Source organism: Dermacentor albipictus, chromosome 4 (genome assembly GCF_038994185.2).
Source record: "Dermacentor albipictus isolate Rhodes 1998 colony chromosome 4, USDA_Dalb.pri_finalv2, whole genome shotgun sequence".
Lineage (NCBI taxonomy): Eukaryota > Metazoa > Arthropoda > Arachnida > Ixodida > Ixodidae > Dermacentor > Dermacentor albipictus.
The window spans coordinates 66,823,275-66,843,349 of NC_091824.1; the positions used below are offsets into that span (position 1 = coordinate 66,823,275).

General features: G+C 45.5%; 1 protein-coding gene and 1 long non-coding RNA gene across 5 annotated transcripts in view; one reads left to right on the forward strand and one right to left on the reverse strand.

Annotated features, from left to right (window-relative positions):
- The window catches only part of LOC135897612 (probable cytochrome P450 49a1), a 189,783-nt gene extending 187,810 nt beyond the window's left edge, over nucleotides 1-1,973 (reverse strand). For all 4 annotated transcript variants that reach the window (XM_070538075.1, XM_070538074.1, XM_065426292.1 and 1 more), the window contains exon 1: nucleotides 1,751-1,973. The gene's annotated coding sequence lies outside the window, so the exon portion shown is untranslated. The remainder of the gene's footprint in view (nucleotides 1-1,750) is intronic.
- A 4,929-nt stretch (nucleotides 1,974-6,902) lies between these two features.
- On the forward strand, nucleotides 6,903-12,393 carry LOC135897609 (uncharacterized). Its single transcript, XR_010563098.2, has 5 exons — nucleotides 6,903-7,443; nucleotides 8,533-8,651; nucleotides 9,780-9,863; nucleotides 9,933-10,025; nucleotides 12,175-12,393. It is a non-coding gene; the product is annotated as an uncharacterized lncRNA (long non-coding RNA).
- Nucleotides 12,394-20,075: the final 7,682 nt, after the last annotated feature.

The following is a 20,075-nucleotide window of genomic DNA, read 5'->3' on the forward strand; positions in this document are numbered from 1 at the left end:
TTTGCGGGACCTCACCTACCCACGACCTCGAAGTGCGTTTTTTTTTAGCGCAGTCCCAGCCTACTATCAAAAAAGGAATTGTTCTACATTCACCATAACACTATATTTTTCAAGGAACAATAAGTGCCTGCTTTGTCTTACATCATGTCATTATCTTGTACTTTGTCCTCTGCTCCTAAGTGGTGCGTTGGGTGCACGTTAAAGAATCCCAAGTGGTCAAACTATTTCTGAGTGCTCCACCATAGCGCGCCTCATAATCATGTACTTTTGGTACGAGAAACCAATGAATTCATATCCACCGCTAACTCACGGCTGCACGGGAACGCTCGCGTTCCAGCGCGCACGTGGCTAAATAGAGCTGTTTCAGACAACATTGTGACTTCAGGAGAGATCTCTGACGTGCAAAACGTTTTGTCACTGAGGCTGGCGGAGCTGCTATGTCGCTTTTCTCTGCCGCCTGGTCTAACAGTCGCCGAAGTCCACAGCACGTCTCCTGTCGAGGTGCGTCGCTTAATTTTGCCGATCCACCACTGCTTTGCTTAGGCCGACGCCCACAGTGCGTGGGACCTTTTATGATATGAAAGTCAATGGTCAATATCTGTTCTCCACGAGGCAAACAAGTAGGGGAGAAAGTGTAGATGCACAGCCGTTGTCACGTCATCCCGTTAACGCTGTTGGAGACCAACCACACCATCGCAGGCCGATCGTCGTGAAACTGTCGGGATTTCGTTGTTATCATGCCGTCTTTGTCACGCTGCAGCGTTCGTCGCACCTTTCCCACCTCGATCTTCGTCACTGCAACTTTGTCACACCGTTGTTGCCACGCCTCCCCCGTCATCATTGCGACACTGTCATACCGTCTGCCAAAACATGTCCACAATAATAGTTTTAGCACGGAGTAGCTTGCGGTCCGCCCCGCGCACATTTCGCTCACACCAGTGGGGCTGCACGAAATGCGTTGATTTCGCTTATTTAGTAAGCGTGCCTCTTAGAGAATCAGCGATACGCTCTCAGCTTGGATGTACAGCGAAAAAAACAACCAACAACAAGTGGCCGCTGTCCTCACGATCCGCTCAATCGGTTTCGTAGAGGAACGTAGGTAGCGTGTTACGTGCTGCTGTCGGTATGAGCGGTGTCCGCATGCGCAACAGTATGTACTCGCTAGCGCTCCCCTGAGCAGCGGGTGTATACTTTGTTGGGCTGAATATTGTGCCTTCTAACACAGACACCGAATTGACGAATGCTGCTCTCCCTGTTAAGCGCTCATCATTTCCAGCAAACGGGACACGCTAAGTGATATTGTCACCATATGATTCAAGAATATTCGTTCATATCGCAAATTTTTGCACTAAGCGAAACTCCAGCTTAAGACGTACGCATCATTGTATACACGCGGGAAGTATACATATGGAAGATAACATGGGAAGTACGAACACTTTATAGTGACAGGTTTCTTTGTACGAACAAGGATAAAATTGTTGAAGTCAAAGTAGGAGGAAATTTAAGTGATATTGAAAGTGACAGCTTTAGTTACTTGTGATTCTTTGACACGGCGCCGGCCATACGAGCATTCTAGAACCCGAAATTGCCACTTAGCTGCTCTTCTGCGGCGTTGACACCGGCGAACACGTCTTCTCAGAAATGTCTTCGCTACAGCTCAAATGCCGGCGCCATTCGACCGTATTTGGTTGCCACTAAGTCACGGATGAGCTAATGCGCTTTACTACTTACTGAAGGACTTAGTACTCACAAATATCAATGGCTACGGTGGCGCCGTTGATTTATCCTTTTCCCAGTTGATCCTTCCAGCCACTGCGGTTGCTCGGGCATAGCTGTGCGATGGAGACACGTACCGGTGGTGACGCCAACGAGGGCACGCACGGGGTACACGACCCACTTTGGTTCGGTTGTCCACTTCACAAATATGCATGACACTTTGCGGCCAAAAAATATGCTCCCGTTGAAATAAAGTTGTGCCGCCACCGCAAACGCACCTGGCTCGAACGGACACCGTGCGAAACTCTGAGTATGCCGCTTCAGTACGTCATTTCCCAGTAAAAGCCAGGCTATTGTTATTCCAAGCCATAAGACACGTCTTGGTTTGTTCGTCCGATCACGGCTGCTATGTGGCAAGGAGACAAAACCGCCGTGAGGAAGGGTACGTCGGTATCAATGTTGTTTATAGAGTGCTCGAGTGGCGGCTGGGGAAAGCGCCAGCGTCCGCAGATGCTACGTCATGGTACATTCTAGGTTCCAAAGATGTTAATCTTATCGCTAATGGACCTAACATGCGGCATGACCACGTGTTGTCGCATTGCTGCGTTAGTCTGTCTTTCGTTCTGGCTGTCTGTCTGTCTGTCTGTCTGTCTGTCTGTCTGTCTGTCTGTCTGTCTGTCTGTCTTTCGTTCTGTCTTCCTTTCGTTCTGTCTTTCGTTCTGTCTGTCTGTCTGTCTGTCTGTCTTTCGTTCTTTCTGTCTGTCTTTCTTTCTTTCTTTCTTTCTTTCTTTCTTTCTTTCTTTCTTTCTTTCTTTCTTTCTTTCTTTCTTTCTTTCTTTCTTTCTTTCTTATGTGCGACTCATCAGTATCTTTTAACGTTTGCAGCAGCTGCTAAATAGGAGGAATGTTGAGCTCCTCGGTGAAAGTGCACGTCACAGTATTGGGCAAATTCAGCAGTATGATGAATGACTCGCTAATGTTACAGAACAAAGCGCTTCCACACACCAGTCACCATGACAGAATTAAAGACCAGAATTGATAATTCAGCATGACCACATTACTCAAGGAGTTCAATATTCTGATTCAAGAGAATTCTGTCACTTATTCAGAGAATTTTCCAATAAAACAATGCAATGTACACTGCACCACGACATTCGATGCATGGTCAACGATAAAATATTTCTAGTTGCTAAGATTTGCTGCAAGAACGCAACGGAGAGTAAATTTTATATACTCATTTACATTGATAGACTGTCATAGTAATTAAAACGGGGATATCAGTTGTTTATATATCACTTAACACGGCTGACACCGGCGCTGAATGCAATGAATGGCTGCGTTTTAATTACTTCTTGACGCAGTAATGCATCACCTGTTGGACTTGAAATGGCACAAGAACACTAATATTATTTAAACATGGGAGCAGCCCGCTGCGCGATAATCAGGTATCTCGCGACTCTCAACGAAGTATTTCCATCCGCCTATCAGGTATTTGTGGGGAAGTATAGAGAATATTGTAGTAATCGCTATTACTGACAAGAGAGACGAAATTTGCGTTGAAATACACAAATGCATGCAGTATCGCATACACATAAAATAACATTCACCTAGGTAAACGGCCCTGGTAAGACGCACAGCATAGTGTCGGAAATTTTCTGCTTACAACTATACCTAGTCATGAAGAACGCGTATTGTCACCCTAATCAGAAATATATGTTTACCTTCTATTGGGGCTCTGCGACCATGTCATTGCCCTGCTGAGCTCGGGGTTGCAGGTTGGATATTGGCCGTGGCTGCTGCATTTCGAAGCAGTGAAATGCAAAAACGGTCGCGTACTTCCAAGAGATGAAAGTTATTTCTGCGTCACCCATTACGACATGCTTCAAGATAAGATCGTGGTTCTTGTCGGAAACTCCCGAAATTTGAAGAACAACAACGATACAAAGACGCGGAGTAAATAAGGAACATGTACGACGGACAGGCGCTATTTTTTGCATGTTATTCCTTTAGTCCACGTCTTTGTACCGCTGTTTCTTCAAGTATGCTGCACCAACTCACCCGCACCAAGCTCCTGCTGCCCCAAATTTGTTTAAATAAATTCACAAATGAACTAACTTATTATTCAAAAATCGTTAACGGTGTTTCATGAAAAATTATTTTATGAAGATAACGAAAAAAGTTCCACGCAAATACTTGCAAAAGTAGTTCCTCGTAGGGTGAGAACGAAGTTGCTGGCGGACAGCCTTTTCAGATTTCGTGGTTCCAGGTCGCCCTTGCCCACATGTGGAGCTCCGGGGCACGCATTAGCGTCACTGACCGCGGCATCACTAGGCAGTTTTTGTTGGGCGTCCGGAACCCCCCATGTGCACAGGGCGCGAGGTTGTGCCTGTGTAGCTAGCGCGCGCGCACGATACAGCAATAGTTGGCCGGACGCAAAAGCTGACAAGGGGATTGCTGACTTGCACGCGTAGGAACCAGTTGTGTGTTACTAATATGCCACCTTCTGAAACTGTGCAGCCAATATCAGCCGCCACGAAGTCAAACTACAAGCCGGAGTCATATCTTTGGCAAGAGCGATACCGAAAAAATGCGCTCTCGAGGACACGAGAGAACGTCCCGCAAAGGCCGCTGAGCCCGCAGCGGACGATACGCAGCCTTTGGAAAGCTGTGGGCGCACACAAGATACGTACTGCGCATGCGCACTGATGCCTCCGCGGGCTTGCTGCGTCCGCAGAGCTGCCGCGAATGCCCCACTAAAGCTCTCTATTCTCGCGTTTCGACTGCGTTTGCCGTTCAATCCCAACAGAGAAGACGCGCCCGGCGCGAAGAGCGCGGACGTCCGCGCTGAAGACCGCACTGCGCATGCTCAGAATACGGTGGCCTGAGTACGAGCGCGGCGCGAAAATGACAGCTCTGACAAGCGCTGAGAAGGCGCGCGCTGTCATGAGTGGCGGTGCCCGCTGGTGGCCTCGTTATTAAGGCGAATTGTGGTCTTTCCAACATTATTCGCGGTCGGTTACGCCTTTTGTGAAATACGAAATGGCAGGGGCGCCCGGCAGCGCAAGTCGACCCGTGCGTAGAGGCTTACGTTCAGCGGCAGTGAATCCCCATCTGGCTCTACACATGTGAGTGACATTAGTTCCTCGCTTCCCATTTTACCTGCTGTGTCGCTGCACTTACCTCGAATGTCTGGCTGCAGCGGAACGATTTCATAAGCTTGATTTCTAAATTCTTACATGAACGTCTTCTTTATACCTGTAGTGGCGAGGAATACTTTCCAGAAGAAGCTGTGTGACTCGTAAATTTTGGCGAGTTCTAGTATTCGGATAGGCTAAATAGCTCACCCTGCTTATGAAAACGCGGAAAGCTGCTCTAGCTTTTCTGCACTGTCTGAAGGCAGCAAACACGAGTACCCGAGTGTAGGCGTACTCTGCCTTGTCTATGCACTAGACAAAGCAGTTGCTAATTCAAGCTACTGTCACATCTCTCTACATACCGTAGTGGCCTAGTGGCTTTGTCAGCTTCTATCATTTCACGGGTAAGCTATCCTCGGTGTTTAGTGATTACGATGCATTTTTCAGATTCGGAAACACAAGGGTAGTTTCTCCACTTAATGTCGGCATGACTTTGAAAGGCTGTGTGAACATTGCAAAAATGCTCTTTCACCTTCTTAAACATCTTGCATCAAACATCTGCCCGTTAGGCACACGTACACTCTTAGCACGGTACCTTTTATGGTAACCTGTAATCACGAGTAACTTATAAAATAAAGGTTACATGCGAAATATGTTGATGTTTTAATTAAATGTTGTTACGTATATATATATCTATAGGTTACAAGAGTCAAAATTGACGGATTTAAAGGTTAATTCAGCGCAAAGCGCCTTGTAACCTTTAGATTTTAACCTCTAAAGAACACTGCAGCGCATCAGTGAGGAGACCTACATCATGGATTGGACGTTTGCTGATAAATGTATCCTAATGTGTTCGTGCTCTCCATTTATGATCTGGTTATTACAAACGTAGGACTTCGGCAGTTCGGGCTGTATTCGGTCTTAATTTCTGTCAGCCAAGCAGTTACATTTTTCACGATTTAAAACCAAAAAATAAATCAAGCATGATCGCACTTGCAAGTTCATCTGCGCGCTGTTCTTTGACGACCCTCCATACTTGGCACACAGCCTTATTTGAAATATCAGCAACGAAGACTGTGTCATCGAATGATGTGGCGTGCACTGCCTGCCGAAACCCAGTGGTCGAACGTGACGGAAGCCCCCTGCTCTCGCACGCATTCTAGCCACCATGAGACAGGCATGGAACATCGGTATTTCAACACGAGAAACAATAGCGGGCGAGTTTCTTTAGAAAAAATGAATATGCTTTAACAAAATTCATGTACGAGGCGAGGAAGAACAGCAGAAGAAAAGCACACGAACGCGTTGGGTCTTTCAGTAAAAGGTTGTTGAAAACATTGAATGGTTCTATCACATATCAATATAATTCAACTTGTCTACTAAAATGTCCCTGCTCAGAACCTTTCAGTTGTCTGCATACATTTTCTGCCTTTAACCGGGTTCGTTTCATTCCCTGCACTGCCTTGATGCTGTCAACCAAAAATTTCCCATGCTTAATTCAACCATAAGCGCTCAAGATGAGGTTAATAGTTAGTGTGCGAGAAGCGCGTGCCTAAGAAAACCATGCCGACACGCGGTACCAGCTAGGCAGCGTGCGTACTGAAGTATAAACGCGCGGCGAGGGAGCTGGGGATGCGGTACGCGCTACGCGACCGGCGTAACTGCTTTGAAATAAACAACCTACATGTCGGCGAACCATTCTGCATTGCACTTAGGATGTTTTAAAAACTTGTAGCAACTGATTCCACTGCCAACTTTCTTTTGGCATTATAAGCTGTGCCGAAGATTGGCATTACAACGACTGCAAATTTAAGTTACAGCAGACACGAAACGCGCCAAACGTTCAGTGAAATGAACAGGATGCCGCTACACTCACATACAAGCGAGCGCCGTCCGCTCCGTTGTCTTTTTTAGTAGACATAGACAGATGAAAAGAGCGTTAAATGTGTGAAGCCGCCAACTGAGAAATGAAATCTTTACCACTGTCCAAACACGAAATGCTTCCACCATCACACCAATAACATCACTGGCACCTCTGACATTTATTTCTATAATTCATTGCTTGTTTTCATTTTTTTTTTCATTTTTGCTTGTGCCTCTAAGTGCCTTTTTCTAACATGGCGGCAGCGAGCAGGCATCAGCCACACCGGAGCGCGGCCATCCACGGTGCTATCATCTCTCCTCCTCGGCCCAATCGAGATAGCTCGAGTTGCACGCTGGGAAGATTTTAAGCGGGAGCGGGAGGCTCGGAGCCGGCGGGAGTGGTTAGCGCGCTGTCGTCCTGTCGTTGTTGTCGTTCTGAGACGGCCATTATATTTGACTTGTTTGGATACCATCCGATCACCATTGTGTGCTGCCACCACTTGTAGCCTGCAGTAGTTATTACCGCTTCTACTGGGAACTTGCGCCATCCGCTGCACCCTCATGCCTTTGTGCAGCAGAGACCCTTTCGGTGTGTTGCGCGGTCGCTGCAACGAGCCGGGTTGTGAGTGCAAGCGATACACCATTCTGCGCCTGTCGGAAAGTGACAACCTGGTGAGGTGTGACTATTGTGACCACGTCCCAAATGCACACGGAAAAATATGTGATCTCGGTAAGCAGAACTTTTGCTTTATATTATTTTTGGGTGGATAGTACGTGAATTCTTCATAGTTCGCAATTCAACATTTGACATGATGCATGCTCTCGCTTCGCGTAAGTGTTTCTGAAAAAGGTTATTGTTGATATGTTTGCTTCTTTATGCTCTTCGATTTACATTGAGCTAAATTCGATGTTGTCATGTTGTCATTTTGTGCAAATATTGGATTAGACCTTTCTAAAATATTGAGCTTGTCGGCGGGATGAGTTGTGTCAGGGCAACTAAATGACCTGAACAATACGTTTCTTGTACTGACGCCGTGCTTTGGGCTGATGTACTTGACAGAAATCGTTCAGTATTGCACAACTCGCCTCGTGCACCCTCCGTTAGCCATGCTGTGGTGGTGCGTGACTGCCCGCGCCCTGGCCTGGAGGTAATCTGCGGTGTGTGCAGAGGTCGGGCAATCCGAGGCGGTTCGTGGTTGCATTTCTGCTTTCTTTCGGTGCGAGTAGTGCTGGAGGTCGCGTAATCTCAAAAGTTCGGAGACGCGTTTAAGGGAGCAACAAAACAAACGTTCGCTCCCCTCTGCGTTCTTCAAGTCAACTTGATAGCGATTGTTCGCGGTCGTCAAATGAGATATGTTCATTAATGCCTGTGCTCGCGTGACACCATGGTTATTAGTAAGCTAATGATTACTGTTACGGCAGGTAAAACTACGTACCTTAGTTTGAGTAGTGGTCTAATGCTTTGCTATCGCTATTAGTGCTTCGCTTTTTGGGTAAAAATGCGTGTTTTTTTATTTTCTTTTAGTCAAACGGGCCAGTAATTTAACATAAGAATCGGTGGTTAGCATTGACTAACTGCGAAGAATACACAATTCTCTTTTTACCGCAACGTCACCCCTTCTCTTACAACTTGCATTCCAATTTCGCACAATGATGTATAATTATATACAGCGTTGTTTCAGAGAATAAATGTTGTATAGCTTTCGCACGAATTTTGCTTATGTACGCGTCTTTTTTTTTTTTGCCTACAGCTCTGCAATGCGCTCTGCATTACTTTGTGAACACTAATGATGTCGTTTCGTTGCGTCTATAATTTCAGAAACGAAAAATGCAGCCGAGGCAAAGGTGCAATGCAATGTGCCAGGCACCGCTGTTCGAGGCCTCAGTGTCACATGAAACTGTGGAAGCTTGCACATCTAGTCTCCTCAGTGCAATATGGTTAGTATAATGTGGAATGTTGGCCAAAGCTTTTTTGATTGCCTAGTGTATCAAATATTTTAAAGCGAAGCTTTTTTTTGCCACTTCCTTCGGCTTTTCCACTGCTGCTGCTGTCGCTGACCTGCACGCGGCGTCGGGGAGTGGTTGAGTACGTAATGTACATAATGTACGCAGTGTACGAGAAATTACATTGTACTTGTACATAGTAGGGACGCGGGAGTGACGTCTGTGAGCCCTTTCCAGCAAGAACTGCGCGGGCGTCGCCACAATGCCCTCTGGAGTTCTTTAGTCGTCACAATGTCCTCTGAAACTCCTCGGCCATCGACACAATTACCTCTGGAGCGCTGTAATTACGCGTTAGCCTGCGGTATAAGCATTGTAGAAGCTGCAGCGCATTTGTACTCACGTGCAAATTTCCAGAGGGGAGATAGTCAATGGAAAGATAATACAGAGAATTTGTAAAGCCAACGCCCTGACCAAACGGATGAATAATAGTTGATATTCGCTCGTGGCGCCTTGCATACATAGTATGATGTGGAAGAATGGAAAGACGCCACCAGAAAGCATGCTTCATTTGGGGTCGCCTAAATAAAAGAAGAGTCGCTACTAGACATGGCAACAGTTGCGGAGAAACTGTAAAAATGTTAGTTTAAGAATGAAACGGCACGTTTCTGCTATTTCTGAAAAATAAACACCCTGCAAGTTTGTACATGATGACAACTGATGCAGGCGTGCAGACGCAAAGCTGCACACAGTACCGCAGCGTCAAGACGACAACACGCAGCGTCAAGACGACAACACGCAAGCGGCTGTCGAGCAAATAAACATTTCAGCCACGATACCATGCGCCCGTGTGAAGAATGGCAGTGCTAAATTGCTTGCAGCATACGAACAATGGCGCACAACAATGCCTCGAGCAAACACGCCTCGCTGTTTGGTGTACTACGTAGGCAAACACAAGTGGTGCACGTAAGGGAACATTTAACATCGCATCACGACTGTCGTAGGCGTTCAACATCACCGCCAAATATTGCCACTGAACGCAAACAGCACAGAAAGCTTTGCTTGCATCGATTCCCACAGTGCGTGGGATCTATATATATTCTTTTTCTTTTTTTTTTGCTTTAGAGAGGACTGTCCCAGTTGGTGCCTCCATAGAAAATGAATCGGCCTGAATGCCTGTGCAAGAATCACAACCTGGCTGCTCTAAAGGTAAATGCATAGCGCATACAGGAAAGAATTGGTTTTATTGGGTGCTTTGTTTTCACTTTTTTGTTCCAGACTCCGCACCGTAGTCCCATGTGCAAGAGCCCCCACTTGACAGCCCAGTGGTTGCCATGGACAAAGAGATCCGCGATACTGAATGCGGCCAAGGTATGTGATGTGAAATATAATTTACTAGTTCATAAGGAAAACATCTCAAATGTAACGATACTAAATATTACACTCATTTGTAAACTTTTCACATATCGTCCAGAAAGCTCTCTGCATTCACCTTGTGATTACTTTTACTCACATCTGTGTTCCTGTTCAGTACTTATATTGCAGCATTATCATTTGTATTGGTCAGTGGTGCGAGTCGAACGGAGCATCATTACACGATTTAATGTTGTCGCCTTAGATTTTCTTCCCCTGAAATAATACTAAGGATGGAGGCATTGCTCATACTTTATATGCGCTTAAATTGAGGTATGGTAGTATTTTGGTGCTATTTTTTATTCACTACTTCCGTTTAGCTAGACTGCACGATAATTAACACATGAAGGCACAGAATGTAGAGAAGGAGCAAATTAATGAAATTAGAACGAAATTGTTAATTTATATTTAACAATTTAATTTAAATGTGATTTATTGCATTTCAAAGTTAATAAAGGTGAGGTAAGCAAAAACCGTAAGAGACATCCTGCTGGACGGAACGTGCACACAGCCAGCTCATGAAGTGTGCGATGCTGCACCAATTTACCTGGTGAAATCTCGTTAATGCATATCTTGTGGGAACAGGGCATAATTACGCGCTAAACAGTAGTATCCTTTAGTGAGATTTCAGTTGTATATAGTTGAGCAAACAAACGAAAATTGGTATTATACTGATTACTTTCGGTAAAATAACATTTCATTGCTTTTTCCTGCATGCTTTAATGAGAGCTAAAGGTGAGCCAGTTCTAATTTTCCTTGATGTAGAATGGTTGGGCTCTTTCGGGTTGAGTTGTGCTCTGCATCTGCAGTACTGCACGTTTTTGATAAATTTTACTTCGTCAGTTCACATTATGCTGTGCATATTTAATGTTTGATAGGCGAATGTTTATAGGCTCTAAGTGTCCTTGTAGGCTCCACTGCCCAGTGGTGATATCCAGATTGCAGCTCCCCACGTCTACACATGTAGCGAGCAAACGTGTGTTTATGCTGGCAGCAGGCAAGAAATAATTTGGGTCTCGAACGGCAGCCTGGAGCTAGCTGTAATTTATTGTATTTTAACCTACTACATCAAGAACCTCGATTATCCATATGCATTTGCACCATTCCTGGCGCTGATGCAGAAACTTGTGCTTCCCAGCAATGTTGTGCCTAGAGGGCTCATAAATAACAGATTGAAGTGTTTCTTTGCTCTTCTGAAGAAAAAGAATGTGATTTGATTCAAAGTCTAGTTAACAATTTTCACCTTGCATTAATGTTCACTTGTTGCCAGGAGGTGGTGAACAGATGCATCATTTTGTGCATTACAGTTGCATGCCTTTCTATGACTGTTTTATTGAAAATTACTGAGGTAATACATCCATTCATGCAAGTGGCATTTAGTATTGTGCACAAGTATTTTATTTAGCTGCTCAAAATTCTTAAATTCGTGCAATGTGAATTATGGCGGCCTTTCTTTGTCACTGAGTTATTCTAACTGCTAGCCTCTAGATGATAGAGTAATTGTGCAGTACTCTGCATAGCAGTGCCCAAATGACCTTTTTCAATATTTATTTTAAATAGGTAGTGCATTCAAGAAGTTTGAATCCCTTCCTTGACATTGTTAGCTAGACAGTAAAATGTGTCATGTAGTAATTTTAATAGAAAATGTTCACGTTTGCATTGTCAAAAGGATCTAAACTGAGAGTTCACTATGCTGTAAGCATCACCACTTCCAGCCTTTTGTCATTTGGTCCACAAGCCAGCACTTCGCACATCTCCTGGTTAAGCTTTGTCTGATGTTTGTAAGAGCAACAAGTTGTCTTTTGATGCCAGTGGTGGTCAATGCTAACACTAAGGAAACGTTGCTCAGGTATAGATGGGCTGCATGCATGCATGGCCTTGTGGTCCAGTCTTCTTTTTTAGGTTCACCTATAGCCAATACTTTGTATATTCTTTGCATCGGCTACATTGCATTGGCAACGTCTTTATTGACCTGCTCTAATGCTGCACATTGATGTGTAAAGCTTTTTTTATGTAGTGTCCAATGTGGATCTGAACACAAGTGTCCAGTTTTTGTTCCTTCAATCTCATATACTAATATTTGCCTTGTTTTCTTGCTTCCTGACAGCAGTACAAGTTTTTACATGGACAGTTAACACGAAGTTATTGACGACATGCATGGCTGAAACACGGTGATATGATTTTAAAAATTCCTGTGTTATGATGCAAGTGATAGTATTCTGTTGAATTTTCAGATCTAGTCATGTGCCAGCAAGGCCTGCTGTACTTCTGGTGTATTCTATGTTGTATTTTCAAATAAAGATGTTGCATTCTGAAGTTAACCTTATACTGCCTGTGGAACTGCCAATTTATACTCAGATTATTTATACAAGCTAACGGCGCCTCCTCCTCAGGCGTTCAAATTGTGTTTTGAACTGTATTTTTGAGAACATTACCGTTACATATTTGCTCAAAAGGTGCCGCACGGGGAGTTTCATTTCGTCAGAAATCCCAAGGGATACAGTATAGTAGTATCATGGTAGCCCTTCGTTGGCTGAAATACAACGATTTAAGTGATTTAAATGAAAGTAAACTTTTGACACCACATTCAGTTGAGCGTTCCTTTTTTTTTCAGAGAATTTCATGTGGGCCCCGCTCTTTACATGGTCCGACGAGCCCGGTGCGGCCTAGCAACGGGGAGGCGCCACCTTGGGTTTTGTTCCAGAAAGGCCAAATCTCCGCATGGTGCACCGAGTCGGCTGCCGCCAAACAACAGAGGTGCGTCATTTCCTTCTTTTGCGGTTCTCTCTGCTTGCGCCTCTTCTTTCTTGCGCGCTTCTTTTCGCGGTCGGATTAAGCAGCCGACAACCATGCCCGGAGAAACGTGAGCCCTCGCGGAGGACGCCACTCGGCCAGTCCTTTTTGGACATTGTCTTTACACGTGGTTGCGCTTCGAAATAGTTCACCTATCCACCTCGTGTAGTTTCCACAGGAAAGGGTGTCTCTGTGTCTCTCAGCCTAAGCAAAAAAAAAAAGAAAAGAAAAAACTGCGTTTTGCTGGCAACTTACGCAAGCCGTGACATCTCTTCGACTGCAATGATATCTAGTCAAAAAATTATCTAGCTATCACAAAGCACAACAAGGAGGAGTGCGGGAGTACAGATCTCCACTTACGAATGGCATAGCAAGTGACAGACGCATACTGTTTTTGGGTACAATTGTGTAGCTATTAGCAATAAATGAAGCAAATTTTTGCTTTGCTTATGAATAACGGCAAGTGTTCAGGCCCTTTACCCGTGCTGTGTTTTTCTCCTGCGCATGCATTTGCGTTTACTGTGTGGATTGTACCAAGGGTATCATTCAGCATGCAAAAATTAAAAAGTAGAATCAGTGAGCTGAAATTCATTTTTTTTTCATTTTCGCGTGGTAGATGATACCTTAGGAACAATCCACCGAGTAAACACAAACGCTTGTGCAGGAGGATAAAAACCGCAACAGCGTGAGCCAAAAGTCTGAACACTAGTCGTTGGCAAAGCGAAAATTTGTCTCATTTATTGATTAGTAGCTACAGAACTGTAGCCCAAAAAAATGAGTCTGTCACTTACAATATACTATTCAAAAGTAAAGAAATTTCTCTGGCTCCCGCGGTCACCTTTGTTGTACTTTTTGGGGTAGTAGGCTGCATTTTGTCTTAATATTTTTTAGGCCAAACAAGAGATGTTGCGGTATGCGTAAGGTCTAAGTTGCCTGCAAAACGCAATGTTTCTTTTTTTTTCTTTTTTCTTACTTAGGTTCAGAGAGACACAGCGACACCCTTTGTTCCGAAAACCGCACGAGGTGGACACGTGAACTATTTCGAAGCGCAAGCGCATGTAAAGGCAGCGTCCGGAAAGGACTGGCCGAGGGGCTTCCTCCGCGAAGGCTCACATTTCTCCGCGCCCGGTTGTAGACTGCTTAATCCGGCCGCGGAAAGAAGCGCGCAAGAAAGAAGAGGCGCAAGCAGAAAGAAGCGCGAAAGAAGGAAGAGACGCACCTTTGTTGCTAGGCGACAACTGCCTTGGCGGAGCATGCGCAGAGCAACGGGCTTTTATGAAACATACCGCAGAAAGAAGAGCCGCGTCCCCGTTGCTAGGCGACACCGGCTCTATAAACGGAGCATGCGCAGCACGGTGTCCATCTGGCACCTCCTGCAAGCCGCTTTGTGTGAACATTTTAATCGTTCAACCGGTATATTGTAAAAGTAACCTTTATATTTAGGCAAAGACACTCAATACTGTATGCCTATACTAGAGGTTAAAGTGTTGTAACCTCTAGTTGAGGTGCACGCTTTCTTACCTTTAATAGAGGTTAAATTTGTAAAGGTTGATTTGTAACTTATAAGTTAAAGGTGCACAAATCTGTGAGAATGTACCCCTTTAGTAAAGGTTACCGTGCTAAGAGTGTACTACTCTCCGCAAGTTGTCACACTATGTGCGCATGCTCCAAACGACCTCCTATAGTTACTACTGCAAATATTTCGTCGTGTGACATGAGCATTCACACGCCTGCAGAACACTGATAGTTTTTCCGGAACAGCAAAAGTAACCTTAACATCTACTTTATAGCCTAGCTTGCAACCTACATAACCGCTACATATGTCATGGTTACCGGCTCTGTTCGCTGTGGAATTGCGCAATGACACAGGCAAGGCTACCTAAATAACTTCACTGCGACAAATATACGTTTTTAAGAGCGCCATTTCTTTAGTAACGCGAACAGGTGTGTTGAAAGGCTCGGCTATTCAATTACAGCAGTCTTCATGGATACTTCCTTTGTTATTGACTTTGTGAGAGCTCGTCACATGGCACCCAACACATGAACGCAGCAGTGCCAACATCGGTCACGTGGAAAGGTTACTGGTGTACCGATCATAAATGCTGGGACGTCTTCTCATTCTGCTCGCCTGCATAGTTCTCAATTTCAGATTCATCCAGACCTTTTTTTTTTTTTGCAATGCGCGATGGCTGTAAACACGGTTCCCGGTTGTCCGCCTTGGTTCCTGTTGCGATAAGCGGAATGGTCTGTGCCAAGCCCACACGAGCAGGACATGCCTTGATTTGTTTGCCCGTCAGCGCCGTGTTGAGCCGCCAACCGCTTTGTCTTAGGCGAACCCCCTCCCCCTCCTCTCCCGTTCCCCTCGTCCCAAATTCACGCTCGACGGCAACAGGCGCAGGGATGGACGGGGCCCAAGCCCGTCTTGATCGACGTACGCGCCACCTACTCCACTGTCTCGAATGAGCGGCCAACGACATCCGTCCGCCTTCTTCGTCGATGAGGAGGAGGAACCGTATGTCGTAGGAAGAAATGACAACCGCCGCTGCCAAACAATGAACGGGAGAACCGTGTGATGCGAGCGAAAAAAAAAAAAGCGTCCGCGGAAAGAAAGATAAGATAAAAATAAAGAGGTCAGCTTTCAAGAGCGCCATTTCTATATTAAAAGCACACAGGCGTGTTGAAAGGTCCGGCTATTTAATTACAGCAGTCTCCACGAATGCTTCCTTCGTGTTCTACCTTGCGTAAGCTCGAAATTCCACTTCCGATGGAGCCGCGCCACTACGCTCTGCTGATGTAAGTTAACATGAAAAGCCTCCATGCTTGCTCTGGATTGTCAGCAGCTTTGGTCAGCATTTCCAATTAGAGTTATTTGCAAGCCTGACGAAAGCATATAGAGGCGAAATTCTGTGTGCTTACTTCATGTGCTTTAAGCTAGAATATCCATATGCAAGGTATATACGTGCCTGAAGCTGTGCTGTTAAATTATTTGTTACGAACGGGCCGACACCGTGGTGCAGAGATATAGGGTGATATTCCATTTGAGTGAATTCAAATTGGATACCGCTAACAAACAGGAAAAATAAGACGTTTCTGCTCCCTCACTGGAACCTTGTTCACAACCGTTCTCTGTAAATACGAACTACTTACCACGCCTCTTCCTGACAAGAAAGGTTTCCATCGTAGTATTGATTTCATAAATGGACGCTCTAGCAGCCCTCCTATTGTACTGATGAACGATGGCGTTGTAGTACCACCGTGGAACAAATTACCTGCATATATTGGTAAGCAGCATGACAGCGTAACAATGAAGACGGCTGCTGCACGAGGAAGGTGTGATCACGATGGAGATAATGACGACGTCACTACGGCGGCAGCTTGACTAAGATGGCATGGTGACAGTGTGAAAACGATGGAATGATAACAGCTGCTGCGTACCTGCAATTCCTACTGCGGTTGTTTCCTCCACTGAGGCAAGTTACTCCTCCAAATATCATCTGTAAGGGGCCCTAAAATGCGCCGGTTAAATAACCGTTGGACCATTACGGTTACAGAATGGTTACCAACAAAAGGGAAACGCAGTTGAGGGCGGCAGAAGACTGGGTGGAGCAATGAAATTAGTAAATTCGCGAGCACTAGTTGGAATCGGTCGGCGCAGGACAGGGTAATTGGAGATCGCAGGCAGGGGCCTTCGTCCTTGCAGTGGACATAAAACAGGCTGCTGCTGCTGCTGCTGCTGCTGCTGCTGCTGCTGATGATGATGATGATGATGAATTACCTCTGACATTTTAAAGCGAAGTTATCTTTGCCTCTTTCCTCCAGTTTCATGCTGCTTCTGACTGCTGCTGGCTGCTTCATTTCCGAATAGCTCTTGCCGAATGCGTGAGTAAAAATAAACGAAAGTTATCGCCACGCCATCCTTGTCGCATCACAGGATGGAATGTAAGCGTTTGCATGTTGTCCCACCTAGTTCCACAACGCCAGCGTTAATTCCTTCACTTGCGGACTGCAGAGAAAGAAGGTGTCAAAGTGGCTATAAGCCACAAAATGGCAGAGGCGTGAGTGGTTTTCTCTTCTCTTTTATTTAGTAGGTGAGGAGAGTGCTGCCAATTTGTCTCCACTTTCATTTGCTCTCACCTGCTTTGCGCCTTTGCGTGCATTATCAAAGTATTATATACAAAACGCCTCGTATTTTGCAATAATATTGGTCTCTTTGTGGGCAGTTAGAAAATACCAGCTTTCCCACCTGCTTGATTCTCTTCAGGCTCTTCATTGTTCTGCTCTCACAAAAGTCGCTATGCTATTAGCTGTCAGCTAATAACAGTTAAACAATAAGTCAAAGTAAACGTGTTTTAATAGAATGCCGTCCCAACTAGCGAATGAATTGAGCCAATTGAGTGGTTTCCTGTGAATAGTGTTCTTTTCTTCCTTCTTATCAGACACGATAGGACACGTCCCGCTTGTGCTTAACAAAACCGCATGGCAATCGGAGCTTGAAAAACGCAACGAAGCAGTTTGCAGAGGTTTGCAATGAGAAAGGGAAGTGGATGGCCAAGGCATGCCTTGGTGAATACGCAGGGATTCCTATTGGAGGCGAGGACGTACCGTGGCGCCACCATGCGCAGTCATCCGTTTGACATGCGAAGTTGCATTGCTCCGCCAGCCCTCTCCTGCTCAGACCGTAGCCGCTTTCGCGTCGTCTATTTATTGTTATATTATTATTATTATTATTATTATTATTATTATTATTATTATTATTATTATTATTATTGTAGTTCGCCCAAACGAAATCAGTCAAACATTGCTATGGCTTCGTCACTAACTGTACGATATGTTAAATAACTGTGCCGAAAAAAAAAACTTTCTTATAAAGCCTTAGACACCGCCTTGACGGCAGGCGTCATCTGCCATTGCCACCGACATGGAAACCACGGAGGCTGAGTCCGTAACTTTGTAAAAGGTAAGAAACTATTTTGTAGAATTAAAACTAAGCATCATATAGGCTTTAGCGTGTGCTTGCGGCAAAGAAACATATTTTTTCCTGCCAGAAAGGCGTACAACTTGTCCGCCGTGTAATTTCATTACTTGTAGGTTTGCATCTACAAACGGGCCGCGGTTGGCGCGACAAAGAAATAGCAATCGCAAAATTATATTCCTATTTAGCCCATATATAACCGTAGAGCGGGACGCAAGTGGTTTCTCCGTTTTGTGGGAAGCAATTCAACGTGCTTTGAGCTGCATGCAGCCGCGACCTTTCTCGCATGATTTGAGACGTACACACGAGAGCCATATGCACGTACACGCGTCATTGAGAGAGTTTAACTGTTATTTCTCTGACACAGGTTCTCTTTGTGACGTTGTAGCTGGACGACATTTTACATTTTCGCTAGTGTGACGACGAGCGCACATTTGTATGCGACAACACTTCAAAATTTATCTGCTGCTTCTTATCCAGTGGCCATCTAGGCGGCCCCAGGCCCGCACCTCCCGATCGCGGGATTCCAAATAAAGTTATCTCACTCCCTTGCTTATTCTGCGAATCTTATACGGTTATCACATGTATTTTCGATCACGGTCGAGCCAGGGGCTCTATTCTGGACACGCATGGCGGCTGCACGGCCGCCATTATCCGCCATGTTTACTCTCTGATTGGCTGTCGAAAGGTCACGTGTTTTGAAATTTGTGCCTAGAAGCGGAAGTATTGCAAAATGCAATTTTGCGTTTTCATCAAGATGACGAAACGTGACGTGGAGCTGCAAATGTTATGGACTAATACATTTTTTTGGTCCTTGGCAGATATATTGTGATGTTAGCGCTTCAAAAAGAATGTGAGCGGTAGCGTGCAGAAGCCAGTGCAATGCATCTGCAATTGCGCGAATATGTGGTGGCGATTCAAGATATGCGCCATGCCAGCTTGCTGATTGGCTGAAGGAATATCTCATGAGGAGCGTCACAGGAAGGGCTGTTTCGTAAACGTCATTTTGACGATGCGTGACGTTGCGCAGGGCCGCCATTGCTGAGATTTTCCGCCATAATTTTTGCTGCGACGAGCCGCGCGAATTATGCTAATGGGCAGCCATATGCAATGGCAGCCGAGAGGAATGCGTATCGCCACATTTTCCCCGTCGTTTGGCGCCACGAAAATCTTTTGTTCATAACGCGTGCTCATAGTATTTGCATCGCTCTCGGGTGGTGTTGGCATTTGTGTTTTGGGCCATCGTTTTTTAAAAGAACGCGTAAATACGAAATAATATTGGTTGAATATAGCAAACTTTCAGCAATGTTGTCCACTTTTCACTGCTGCATTTGTATTGTAATCGAGATTAATGCCTTTTCGCACAATCAAAAGTTATGACAACGGCCTTTTTCTAACTTACAAAAAGAAATGTACGCAAGACGGCGCCTTGAAGTTTCCTCCCGCGGTGCGAGTAACCAGCGAAATGAACAAGAGATGGCAGCGCCGGCGCTTGCGTCGCTCAAGTGGATATCTCTGGCGCGCGCAACGCTTTCGGTGATATTCGGCCGTTTCTAAGCCAGCCGAGTCGGGCTGAGTCACTTGCGTTTCACGAAATAGCGATAACGTGGCCTAGAACGTGCGCGCATCACCACTGGTAGTTCGCGTATGTTGTCTCAAGAAAGAAAACAAGCGCGTTGGCACGAACATGCGATGACTCATTCCATTTTCCAGGGACACGCATCCGAGCTACTGAAGCAGACGACGGCTTGTACGCAGCAGACGACGGAAGCGAGAAGCGTTTTCGACAGAATAATCATACCCTTTGAGATAGCTGCTTTATTTTTACTGCGGAGGAAAACTGTTTTGCTTTACCGATAACGCTACATTCAGTGCCTTCATTTCAGTTTCTTAGGCGAAATGTCAAGTTGGCGTCACGTTACGTAAGCAAAACCGGGCCACCAGCGCCATTTTGTTTGCGTCGCGCCTACGTCACGCTCCGAAGAAAATGGCGGAATGTCCAGAATAGCGCCCCTGATCGGGATTGAATTTTTCGACTACTGACTCACTTCCGCAGCTTGCACAAAAGGGCCAATGGCACTCGAGAAATATGGTCTTGATTTGTGTCGCTCGCGATCTAAAATGCAGCTTGCGACACACGGCCGTGTTACTTTTCGCGTTTGAATGCACTAGCATTTCTGCCACTATGTTGCCTTCGGATTCGGCGCCGTACCCGCCGTGGTTGCTCAGTGGCTATAGTGTTG